This window comes from Chiloscyllium plagiosum, unplaced genomic scaffold (genome assembly GCF_037043375.1).
Source record: "Chiloscyllium plagiosum isolate Xiang-an unplaced genomic scaffold, Cpla_swu_hap1 HiC_scaffold_26, whole genome shotgun sequence".
In the NCBI taxonomy this organism is placed as follows: domain Eukaryota; kingdom Metazoa; phylum Chordata; class Chondrichthyes; order Orectolobiformes; family Hemiscylliidae; genus Chiloscyllium; species Chiloscyllium plagiosum.
In genome coordinates this window covers 40,793,482-40,806,956 of record NW_028270164.1, presented here as the reverse complement: position 1 = coordinate 40,806,956, position 13,475 = coordinate 40,793,482, and positions in this window count along the sequence as shown.

The window sequence follows — 13,475 nt, the reverse complement described above, 5'->3', positions numbered from 1 at the left end:
TAATCAGGATGGTGAGTGGTTTGGATGGGACCTTACAGGTGGTGGTGTTCCCATGTATCTGTTGCCCTTATCCTTCTTGATGGAAGTGGTTGTAGATTTGGAAGTTCCTGCCAAATTTCTGCAGTGCATCTTGTAGATGGTACACACTGTTGCTACTAGGCATATTGGTAGAGGGAGTGGATGCTGGCAAATGTGGCACCAAGCAAGCGGGCTATTTTGTCTTGGATGGTGTCAAGCTCCTTGAGTATTATTTGAGCTGCACCCATCCAAACAAGTGGGCAGCATTCCATCACACTCTTGACTTTCGCCTTGTCGATGGTGGAAAGGTTTCCTAATGAAGGGCTTTTTCCTGAAATGGCATGCATGTGGCATGAATGTTACTTGCCACTTGACAGCCTATTGTTGAGATCTCATTGCCTCAGCTGGAGTATTATGTGCAAATCTGGCTATTACATTATGGGAAGAATGTGATTGTGTTAGAGAGAGTGTAGAGAGATTTATAAAAATAGTTGCACAGGTAGGAAACTTCAGTTACAAGGATAGACTTAAGAGGTTGGGACTGTTCTCCTTGGAGGGTAGAAGGCTTAGAGGAGATTTGATTTGAGGTTTCCAAATCGTGAGACATCTTAGATAGGGAGAAACTGTTCACAATCATAAAATGATCAAGAATAAGAGGGCACAGCTTTTAAGTCATTTGCAAAAATAGCACATGGAATGAGAGAAAAACCTTTTCAAATGTGTGATTCAGGTCTGGATGGCATTGCCTGGAAGTGTGATGGAGGCAGGTTGAATGAATGCTTTCAAGAGGGCACTGAATAATCGTTTGACTGGAAACATTGCGCATGGTATGGGAAAAAGGCAGCAGAATTGTATTAAATCATAGCGCTCATTTTGTGTCACAATGAATTGAAAGGCCTTTTTCTATGCATAATATTGAACACCTTTTTTAAAATACAGACAGCTGTCCACATTAGGTAAAGAGCGAGTTGATATTATCTGTACTAAAAATGTGTACTATCTCCCATTTACAGCATTCACCTCCTGCAGTGACACTTCCATTATCATGTAGGAATTGATTCCCTCATCAGTGCAATAATTGAAAAATGAAATAGGTGGAAGAATCTCAAAACAAAAGGAGGGGAAAACATTAGAAAACTAATTACCAGCACCCACTTAGGATTTATAAAAGTAAGCAGACTTAATCACTACTAATTAAACATAAATAGAAGGCAATACTTGCATTAAAGAAAAATTCAAAACATTTTTGCCTCAGAATTTCTAATTACGATAACATCGAAAAGTGCTGTTATTCATAATAACATGACTTTTATATATATATATATATATATATATATATACTGAATTGGCTTTTAAAATCTTAGTTAAAAGTTGCACATTGTGATCTAATTGTCAGCCATTAACCTGGGCTGCAACCCAGGTATTGCCAATAGCATACTCTGTTAGCTGAATGTAGATCAGAATCTGAGCCCTTTTTCCAAGCTGAGGCAGTAGCACATAGTTTGCCAACTAATAGACTAGAATTTCATCTGTGTTACAGCTGCTAAACAGAAACTTAAACGTCTGATATAGATGACTGTAAACGCGCGCAATATTATAAGCTGAGTGGGTCAGCCACTGTATTAGTAAAGGCTAGTAAAACAACATACATTGTTCAGATTCAAGAGGCATGAGGGCCTTTATGTAGTTAACAGACCTTACACCTCCTTGGCATTTCCAAAACCAATACCCTAAACAAATCTCATGTTCTTCTGAAATAGCATATTTTCCAACTCAGTGTGAGCAACATCTTGGGAAATTGGCTGATGTTAAATGTTTAGACCTTTAAAGACTGTTGTACTGGCATTACTGCAAAGGCAGCGTCTGTCATAGGAGCTGTTTACAGTTGCTTTGCCTGCCAGAGGGCTGTGGAGCCAGACAGTGGGGATGGAGACTGTTGCTTATGATTATGAGGTTGACCAATCTCTCAGTGGAGGAGCTCATGCTCTCAAAGCGCTATGTCATTGTGGAGCACGTTTTCAGTTGATAACTGCACCGTGCCTCAGGCAATTCTATCATGGGACACGTGTCTCATGATTCTCCAGACTGACCTGGCTGTTTTGTGACTTCTGAAGCTCTGCCTTTCTGCCCTGCAATCCTTCCATCTTCACAGGATACATGCCACAGCCAACTCTGCATCGCTCTCATTTTCTCCAGCTCTGACGTGTTGCTGGTCAAACTAGCATTTCTTACTCATCGCTGACTGGAAAGTGAACAGTTCAGAGTCAGACACTGTGCTAAAGGTCTTGAATCACATGCAAGTCCTGTAAGGAGGGAAGATTTCTTCTGTAAAGGACATTAATAGAGTCATAGAGTCATACAGCACAGAAACAGACCCTTTGGTCCAACCAGTCAATGCCAAACATAATCCCAAACTAAACTAGTCCCACCTGCCTCCTCCTGGCCCATATCCCTTCAAACTCTTCCTATGAATGTACTTATTCAAATGTCTTTTAAATGTTGTAATTGTATCTACATCCACTACTTTCTCAGGAAGTTCATTTCACATGTGAACCACATGTAAAAGATTTGCCCCTCATTTTTTTTTATATAGACATTTTTATTGAAGAAAAAGGAAATTTTTAAAACATTTTTTACAAACTTTCAAAATAAAATAAACAAATATAAACACTAATATACAATTAACTATTAAATAAATTGTAGCCAAAACACAACAAACAAAAAAGAAAAAAAACTCAACTTAGTACTAATTTAACCTACAAATAACCAAAGCATATAATAAAATATCTTACATTACTCAAAAAAAGATAATTAAATAATGAAGTACATGCTCAGAATAAATTAGCATCAAGTCATAATAAAACCCGCATTCATGTGGGATTCCTCCCCCCCAGGGGCCCCTGGACCAGCCAGAACCACTACCACAACTAGATAAAAGCCCTTGACAATATGGCCGAAATATCTGTTTCTATATAGTTCAGGAAGGGCTGCCATATTTTATAGAATAATTCAGTTTTTTGGTGCACCATATTTGTAAGGAAGTCAAGGGGAATACATTCCATGATTAACCTGTGCCAATTCAAAAGTTCTGGAGGACCCTCAACTACCCAATTTACGAAGATATTTTTCCTTGCACAAAAGGAGAGAATGGAAAATAATTTCCTCCCATGCACATCCAGGGAGGGCTGGTTCGAAAAGCCCAGGAGAAGAGATACTGGATCTACTCCAATTTCCGCTTTCAAGATTTCTGTCAGAGCATTTGCTACTCTGATCCAGTATTTGTGGATCTTATGATATGTCTCTAAGCAGTGTGTGAGAGTGCCCACTTCTATTTTACATTTAGGACACATTGGAGATGTTCCTGCCCTAAATTTTGCCAGTTGTTCCGGTGCTATATGGGACCTATGGAGTATCTTAATTGAATAGCTTGGGTTCTATTACAAATGGAGATCTTTCTGGCATTTTCCCAGATGTCGTCCCACATTTCTGAATGGATTTCCAACCCCAATTCCTGATTCCATGTTTTAAACAATTGTGCCATGTCTTTTGATACTTCGTTCTGTAATGAGTGATAAAGAGTGCTGACCGAGGGTGGACCCATTGGCCATTACACTCTTCTTTCCCTATCCGATTTTAAGAACTATCCAATAATGTGGTCTTCTTCTGTATATAATCTCGAATTTGGAAATATCGAAAAAGGTCTCCATTAGGCAGTCCAAATTTCTGGTGCAGCTGTTCAAAAGACATCATAACCTCCCCATCGAACAGATCCCCTAAGCAAGAGATACCTCTGGACCTCCAGGTTTTAAACGTAGCATTTGTGTGCCCTGGTTGAAAATCCCATGCTCCCACTATAGGAGTACAAGGAGAGGTTTTTTGTGAATTACCCTCGTCTTGCCGCATTATCTTCCAAGCTTTAATTGTATTTAATACAATAGGGTTTTTATAATGGCCCATAATAACTTTCATCTTATCTAAAAATAAGAGATTAATGAGGGGACACTTTGCTTGAGAAGCCTCAATGTCCAGCCAGTTTGATTGCAGATCACACGAGACCTAGTCGGCTACGTAGCTTTATACAGAACTCAGCTGATACTTCCTAAAGCCTGGAAACTCTGGTCCTCCCCTGGCTTGTGGAAGCTGCAGCTTCTTTAATTTAATAAGGGGCCGTCTATGATTCCAAATGAAAGAACCAAGCCAACCGTATAGTTTACACAATGCCGGCCTCGGCAACATCACAGGGAGCATTCTCGTAGGGTATAAGAGATGAGGCAAAATATTCATTTTAATTAGAGCTATTCTGCCTAACCAAGATATCGGGAGATCCCCCCCCCGCGTTGAAGCTCCTGCCTTATCCTCTCTAATAGGTGCACAAAATAGGCTTTATACAGCTGATCAAATACTGGGTGATAAAAATATCTAAATATAAAAAACCTCCCAGAGACCACCGAAAGGGAAAGCAAGACCCGTCTGATAAATTGGATATACTAGCGAGACCGCCCATCGGCTTGGCCTCCGATTTCGTGAAATTGATTTTGTAACCTGAGAATGCACTAAATAAGTTGATTACTTGGATCAAGCAGGGCACGGATATCAAAGGATTACTAAGAAAATGGAGAACATTGTCTGCTTAAAGGGTAATTTTATGTTTACCCGAACCAACTCTCTGAGCCATTATGTTAGAATCGGCCCGTATAGCTTCCGCTAGTGGCTCAATTATTAACGTGAATAATAACAGTGAGAGAGGACATCCCTGACATCAGCCCTTACCCACACTGAAGCTATCCGAGCCTAAACCATTAGTAATCACGACTGCTTTGGGGTCATTGTACAATATTGAGACCCATTTAGCAAATACCTCTCCAACACTGAACTTTTCCAGTGTGTAAAACAGATATAACCATTCAACTCGATCGAATGTCTTCTCCGCATCTAAAGAGACTACTATTCCCGGTATTCTTTCCTGATGACAGACTTGAATCACATTTAAAACCCTTCTAATATTATTAGATGATCTACGGCCCTTGATAAACCCCGTATGGTCCTCTTTTATGATGTATGGTAAAACCCTCTCCAGCCTTAATGCTAATGCTTTAGAAAGAATTTAAAAATCTACATTTAGCAAAGATATTGGTCTGTATGATGCGCAATCTTCTGGGGCCTTTCCTTTTTTAAGAATGAGAGAAATATTTGCTTCTCTCATCGAAGGTGGGAGGCAGCCCTGACTATATGAATAATTATACATGTCTATAAGTGGACCAGCCAGTACCCCTATAAACTCTGTAGAATTCAGCCTGGAATCGATCTGGGCCAGGTGCTTTACCACTCTGAAGCTGCCTGATTGCAACAAGTACTTCCTGGGTTGTCAGCGGAGCATTCAGGATCGATACCTGTTCTGGGGTTAAGTCCAGAAAGATCAGGCTTTTAAAAAAAGACTCCATCTTCCTAGCTCTGTCTTCACAATCCTGTGATTTATACAGATTAGGGTAAAACTTTCTGAAGGCTGTATTGATCCTTTTGCGGTCATGAGTCAAAGTACCAGCGCTTTCCCTAATGGACGTGATAGCTTGAGGGGCCTTTTTTCTCCTTGCGAGATACTCTGGGTATCTACCAGGCTTATCGCCGTATTCAATAGACAATAGACAATAGGTGCAGGAGTAGGCCATTCTGCCCTTCGAGCCTGCACCACCATTCAATATGATCATGGCTGATCATCCTTAATCAGTATCCTGTTCCTGCCTTATCTCCATAACCCTTGATTCCACAATCCTTGAGAGCTCTATCCAACTCTTTCTTAAATGAATCCAGAGACTGGGCCTCCACTGCCCTCTGGGGCAGAGCATTCCACACAGCCACCACCCTCTGGGTGAAGAAGTCATATAGTCTTTGCTTTGCAAATAATATTTCCCTCTTTGCTGTTTAGGTAAGTGTAGTATTCAAGGCTGTCCTAAGGGCTGTAGTCCTTTGTAACTTAGCAATAGAGGGCCTTTCAACATACGCTATCTCAGCTGCCTTCAAGCGAGCCTTGAGTAGACGCTGTTGTTCTCCCTTTTGTTTTTTTCTGTGTCGCCGAGTATGAAATAATGAGACCTTGCGCATAAGCCTTAATGGTTTCTCACATCACCGACGGGTTACTGGCTGTACCTGAGTTAATTTCCAAAAAGATTTGAAGTCTTGAGAGAAATATTTTATGAATTTGCTATCCTTCATTAAGAAGGAATCCATACGCCAATGCCGGGGCTTGTCTCATCGTCCCTCGTCTTAACTTCCATGTATACTGCAGCACGATTAGAGATTATTATATTACCTATTTTGCAGGATAATATGGAGTTCAAAAAGGTCGAGGGAGCAAAAAACATATCAATTCTAATATGACACTTGTGGGGGTTTGAGTAGAAAGTAAAGTCTCTGCCCTGCAGATGAAAGCACCTCCACACATCTATTAACCCTAGCTCCTTATTCAAATCTGCCAATTGTCTGGATCTAAGAGATATACCCACAGTACTCTTGGATATCCTGTCTATCTCTGGGTCCATAGTACAATTAAAGTCTCCCCTATAATTGGGTGACGAGCCCCAAAAGCTGTCAGTTTGGAGAATGCTTCCATTATAAATTTGAAGGGGTGTGCTGGGGGACAATAAAGATTCAAAATTCTTTAACATTTGTTTTATAGTACACTTGAATTTGTTTACTCTATTATGTGGTACCTGGGACGAGGGCGGGCACTGGTTGGGGGACGATATGGTGGGTTTACTGACAGGTAGTGATGCCGCCTGGGAGCAAGGGGGAGAATCTCCTTTTAAATGTGTTTTATATTTTTCTTATTTAGAATAGTTTTTAACTATATTGACATTAATGTATTAAAGAATTTCTACTTTTGTGAATTTTCTACGGTCTATGCTCGGGGTGTTTTGGGTGGGGTTCTTCCTCTCCATTTATAAGGGCTTTAATCAGTATATACCGTCCAGATTAATCTTTTATCTGACTTAAGATTTTGAAAGGAAGGTTCTTCCGAATGTGAATGACCACTGCCCTACTTTTTGAACTAAAAGATGAAAGGAAGGCCTGATTGAATCCTCCTTATTGTAATTTTAAATGCTCTTTATCCAGAAGGTGTGTCTCCTGTAAGAGAGCTATATCAACCCTTTTTTTTTGAGGCTTGATAGTATTTTCTTCCTTTTGATTGGTGAATTACCCCCCTTGACATTCCAGGTGTACCATCTAATCGAATGACTAACCATGATCGTCCAGCCAAGTCCAAGACCCCCTGGGAGGAAGAACCCCACTCAATCACTACCTGTCAGTAAACCCACCATATCCTCCCCCAACCAGTGCCCCGCCCTCGACCCAGGCATCACATAATAGAGTAAACAAATCCAAGTGCACTATAAAACAAAAGTTAAAAGTGAGTGCCCCACCCCCACCCACCCACACATTTAGATACGTTTAGTAAAGATAATACAAAGTATAAACATACAAAACTATAAAGTTACAATCCTGGCAAGTAATAGATAACTAAGTATAATAGAAGAGAAAAGAACCCCCCCTCTAAAAAAAATTGAGGTAGGACAAAGCAAACGCCCCGCCCCCACAAATCAACTAATCCGCCTGGCCTGTAAAATTAAGAAAATCACATAGCGAATAACAAATAAGCCCCCCTCCCTGCCCCCCTGGAGAGGATATTAAACAATAAAGGGGATGAAAAGAGAAAGAAAAGGTAAACCTGGGGGGGGGGGGTGGCTGGAGCAAAATAGCAATATTAGCCGTACGGTTTAATTCTTAGAGACTATTTAAGAGTCCAAAAATTCTTTAGCCTTCTCTGATGATTCAAAGTTATAAACGGATCCTTCATGGCTAAAGTGCAGTGTTGCTGGGTAACGCAAGGAATATTGGATGTTTAAGTCTCTCAGACGCTTCTTCGCCTCATCAAACACCCTCCTTTTGCGGACCACAGCTGGAGAAAAATCCTGGAACAGCATAATCCTAGAACCCTTGTACACCATGGCCTGGGGATCCTTCCCCAGGCTTCTAGCGGCTCCCAGGAACATCTGTTTCTCTCTGTAGCATTAGAGCCAGAACAGAACCGGGCGGGGGCGCTGGTCCGACCCGGGCCTGTGTATAGCAACCCGGTGGGCCCATTCTACCCGCACCTGGCCTGATCCGGACTCCAATTTTAATATTTCAGGGAGCCGTTGCTCCAAAAAAGCTGCCAGCTGGCCTTCCTCTTTCCGTTCGTGAAGGCCCAACAACTGAATATTTTTTTGATGACCCCGATTATCAAGGTCATCGATGTGCTCCTCCAAGGTCTGGACTCGCTGTTCGAGAGCCTGGAGCCGGCCCACAGCCGATTCAGCGGCAGTCTCCGAGGTTGCGGCCTTTAGCTCCGCCCCTCCAACACGATGTTCAAATTTTTCAATTGCAAAAGCACGACCAAGAGCGACTCCCACCTGCTCCTGGATTCCTCGATAAACGCATTGATCCTCTCCTGCAACTTATTGATCATGGAGACTAGGCTCACCTCTGCAGGTAAGACCCCCGAGGTGGCCACAGATTTCTCCGCTGCTGCTGGAGGGGGTGGGGGAGGGGTCCCCGCCTGTTGCGAGCTGCAGGCATTTTTACCTTTAGTCATTTTAAGCACAGCACCAAACTGTTCAAGTTTGGTGCAAAATGATTAAATATGCTGGGTAAGATTTATTTTAAATGGTTTAGAGGGTGTGGTGGAGGCGGGTACCTGAGTCTTGGGCAGAGTACTACAGACTCAGACTTTCTGGGTTGCCGCCATCTTGAATCCCCCCCTCATGTCTTTTTTAAATCTCTTTCTCCACTCACCTTAAAAATGTGCCCCCTAGTATTGAAATCCCCCATCCTAGGGAAAAGATAACTACCCTTAACTCTACCTATACCCCTCATTATTTTATAAACTTCTAGAAAGTTGCCTTTCAACCTCCAATGCTCTAGTGAAAAAATCCCAGCCTATTCAGCCTTTCTTTGAAGCAGTGCAGTTTTTATGACAATCAAAAGTAGTTACACAGTCATCAGCAGGCTTGCTTTTAGTTCTAGATTTTCATTGGATACCAATTTCACCGTTTAACATTGGGGGATTTGAATCCCTATTCCCAGATAGAGTCATAGTGTCATAGAATTGTACAGCACAGAAACAGAGCTCTCAATCCAACCCGTCCATGCCGACCAGATATCCTAAATTAATCTAGTCCTATTTGCCAGCATTTGGCCATATCCCCCTAACCCCTTCCTATTCATGTACCTATCCAGATGCCTTTCCAATGTTGTAATTATACTAACCTCCACCATTATATTTGGATTGGATTACTGGCCCAGTGACATTATCAGAACATCAACCCCTCCCTAGTACCAGGTCTCTAATAACACACAAGAATGTTCCAGGGCAGGATTACCTGCCCTGGTGAAGAATGTGAAAGATGTGACAGTGCAGGCTCAGAGATATTCTCATCTTCAGAGTCTGCCAGAATGGGTCGGCAATGCTGCAACTCCTCTCCCTCTGCAGCAGACTTTATGGAGATATAATGGTTTGGATAAATCAGCACAATCAACAGATGCTAAGATCTATGAAATAATGAGGTGATAAATTACATACTGGTGGGTCATAGTAAGGTGAGGACTGCCCCAAGCATTCTTTGAATCCCCTGAACTTTTGGATTGTTAAAATCTGTTCACCCTCTACCTCCTGCTGATTGCCATTTCTCCTTCCACCTCCAATGTCCCACTGGATTCACCTCTGGCTGGTTCCAGGCCAACTCCTTGAAATACATTAAAGCCCTGAGCTGGAACACTCCCAGTCAGAGGATGGTCATTTGTGCTGCTCTCCTGTTGGACTTGCAAGATGAGAAACAATCTCATTTGGTCAATGCCTCCCTCCATTACCACTTAAAGCTTTAATTCAGATAAGGCAGATTTCCCATAGCCTATTGTCGGATTATTAACTAAACCTATGTGTTATTAGTGCTCACAGCTTTCCTATAATGAGAGAAATTTTTTTATTCATTCACAGGACATGGTATTGCCAGCATTTATCGACCATCTGCAATAGGGCCTTTGGGAATGTGGTAGTGAGCTGCTGTCTTGAAGCGCTTTGGTTCATTTGATAGAGAGCTGGGCGACCGTACACAGGGAGCTTAGGATTTTGATTCAGTAGCAATGAGGCCTTGGTGATGCAGTCCAAAGTCAGGACGGCAAGTAGCTTGGAGGGGAACTTGCAGGTGGTGATGTTCCCATGTTTCTGCTGCCCTTGTCCTTTGAGGGGTGGCAGGTTTGGAAGGTGCTGTCGCAGGAGTCTTGGTGAGTTGTTGCAAGCATATTGTAGGTGGTATATACTGCTGCCACTGCACGTCAGGAAGTGAATATTGTGGGTGGTGGATGGAATGCCTATCAAGCGTACGGCTATGTCCAGGATGGTGTTGAGCCCTCACGAAAACACACAGCCTTTGTACTCTACTGACTGCTGATATGGTGCATTCCATGACGGTCACAGCTTGCCAGGTGTAAGCAGGCCATCAAAACACATTCTTCATTTCACCCAGTTCTTCCCCAATGCTTCTCTCTGGCTGTCACTTCCTGCCATGCCTTGTTGGTAGGCCTTGCAGGCTTCTAAGGGACAGGATTCTTCTCCATTCTGTCATCACCCCCACCAACAACTCAAGTGAGGTGCCAGAGAATCGCTGGAGTTAGGATGGGGCAGGCTTGGTCTCTGCTCAGCATTAACCAAGCAATGGCTAATGCTCATCCTTTAATTCATGTAGACAGCTCCCTGTATCCTGCCTCCTCCCTGTGTCTGTCAACACCAATTGGGCAGAGAGTCTGGGCCCAGTTTCCTGTTGATATTACATTTCCAATGCAGTGTAGGATTGGGGCCAGGAAACAAATGTAACAATGGGGTCTTGACCTGAAATCCCATCTCAAGTGGATGGCTGGAATACGTTGGGTTCAATTCCTACACTGGCTGAACCATCATAGAGTCATACAGCACAGAAACAGACCTTTTGGTCCAAAGGATGAGTTGGACCAAAGGGTCTGTTTCTGTGCTGTACATCTTTATGACTCTAGTCCAACCAAGTTTCCCAAACTAAACTAGACCTTTCTGCCTGCATTTGGCCCATATTCCGTCAAACTTTCCTATTCATGTACTTACCCAAACGTCTTTTAAGTGTAGTAACTGTACCTGTATCGACCACTTTGACACAGAGAGTGGTTCATATGGGGAATGAGCTGCCAGAGGACAAGTTGCCCCTTGCATCCCTTTTAAATCTTTCTCCTTTCACCTTAAAAACATGTCAACTAATTTAGATTGCCCCTGGCCTTTGCTATTCATCTTGTCTGTGACCTCATGATTTTATAAACCTCTAGAAGGTCATCCCTCAACTTCCTACGCTCTAGGGAAAATAAGTGCCAATCTATCCAGCCTATCCTTAGAAGCCAAGTCCTCCAGTCTGGCAACGTCCCATCTTTTCTGAACCCTCTCCAATTTACTGATGTCCTTCCTATACTGCACACAGTACTCCAAAAGTTGCCTCACCAACATCCTGTACAACCTCAACATGATGTCCCGACTCCTATACTCAAAAGGTCTGAGCAATGGAGGCAAGCATGATGAACGTCTTCTTAACCACCCTGTCTGTGTGACACAAATTTCAAAGAGCTACATACCTGGGTTTCTCTGATCGACAACTGTACCCAGTGCCCTACCATTAATTGTTTCCCTCTCAAACTCTCCTCTTGCCTAAGGCATGGTGACCCTCAGATTAAACCTCCATTAGGCTTCTCCCTCTCTCTAATGAAAAAATAGCCCTATTATGGTGACTCTACCTGCAGTATCCTTGAATTTAGGACAAAGCCTTTCAGCATGTGCCAGCCCAATCCCTGTGGAATCTGCTAACTTGAACTATAATGGAAACCACAGACACTTCTACAGATTGCAGCAAAAGTCAGTAGAAATCAATGATTAACTAATCTGTAAATAGCTAATGGTCCTTTCACATTTACCACCAGTGGTAGCAAGGCCCTTTCTGCTGCTTAAATGCATGCTCAGCTCAGTGAAGCTATCGAGGAGAAAGTGAGGATTGCAGATGCTGGAGATCAGAGTCGCGAGTGTCGTGCTGGAAAAGCACAGGAGGTCAGGCAGCATTCGAGGGGCAGGAGAATCTCCTTCTCCTCGGATGCTGCCTGACCTGCTGTACTTTTCCAGCACCACACTCTCGATTCTATGAAATTACAAGCAACAGTGAGTTTTACAGTGCTGGCAATAAAGCAGGGTTACATGCCACTTCGTGCTACAATATACCGATCCTGATATCTCCAGTGACATTCACGGCCGTGCAAGCCAATGTCTATTGCAGGTCACATGTGTACCTAATGCAAATGACATTTTATAGTCAGAATTAACTTACTGAAGACGAATGGGGAGACCATAGCTCTTTGCTGGCAAGTCCTAGAGGCATGTCCCAGGCCCGGCCAGTGTGGGGGTGGGGAGTGCAGGCATTTCCCGGAGGTGAGTCCCAGGCCAGGCCAGCGTGGGGGGGTGAGGAGTGCAGGCATGCCCCTGAGGCGGGTGGAACTGAGGCCAGTGCTGGGGCAGTGATGAGTCCCTTAGGGACTACAAGTGAAGCCTCCAGGATTGAAGCCCATTGACTTCTAAACACTTAACCCCTGCGGTCTGAAAGCTGACACAGACTTCATTAAAAGACTAAAATGCAAGTACTTTTTAAAAGAAAACTTCTTTGTCTTTATGCTGAACTTTTATTTACAATTCTATCAAGTCTGTAACGCATAGTTAAGTATTCTGTACCTAGTTAAAAATCAAACAACACCAGGTTATAGTCCAACAGGTTTAATTGGAACCTTTGCTATAAATTCTGTGTCTAATGATCTTATATTCCACAATCACCTGACAAAGGAGCAACACCCCGAAAGCCAATGCCTCCAAACAAACCCAATTTGGAGATGCTGCTGTTGGACTGGGGTGTACAAAGTTACACAACACCAGGTTATAGTCCAACAGGTTTAATTGGAAGCAAACTAGCTTTCGGAGCGTCACTCCTTCATCAGGTGGTTGCGGAGGACACAATTATAAGGCACAGAATTTATAGCAAAAGTTTACAGTGTGATGTAACTGAAATTATACATTGAAAAATACCTTGATTGTTTGTTGAGTCTTTCATCTGTTCAAATACAATGATAGTTTCACTTCTCTCATACATAAATCACAAAACGTTTTTTTAAAAGTTACATTCTCAGGTCAACTGTAACAATTGGTGTTAGCCAGATAATATGTTGGAGGTGTTAGCCCCCTCCCTGATGCTTCCAATGAAACCTGTTGGACTATAACCTGGTGTTGTGTGATTTTTAACTTTGTACACCCCAGTCCAACACCGGCATCTCTAAATCATTCTGCACCTAGATACCCAGATGGCACCAAAGCGGTG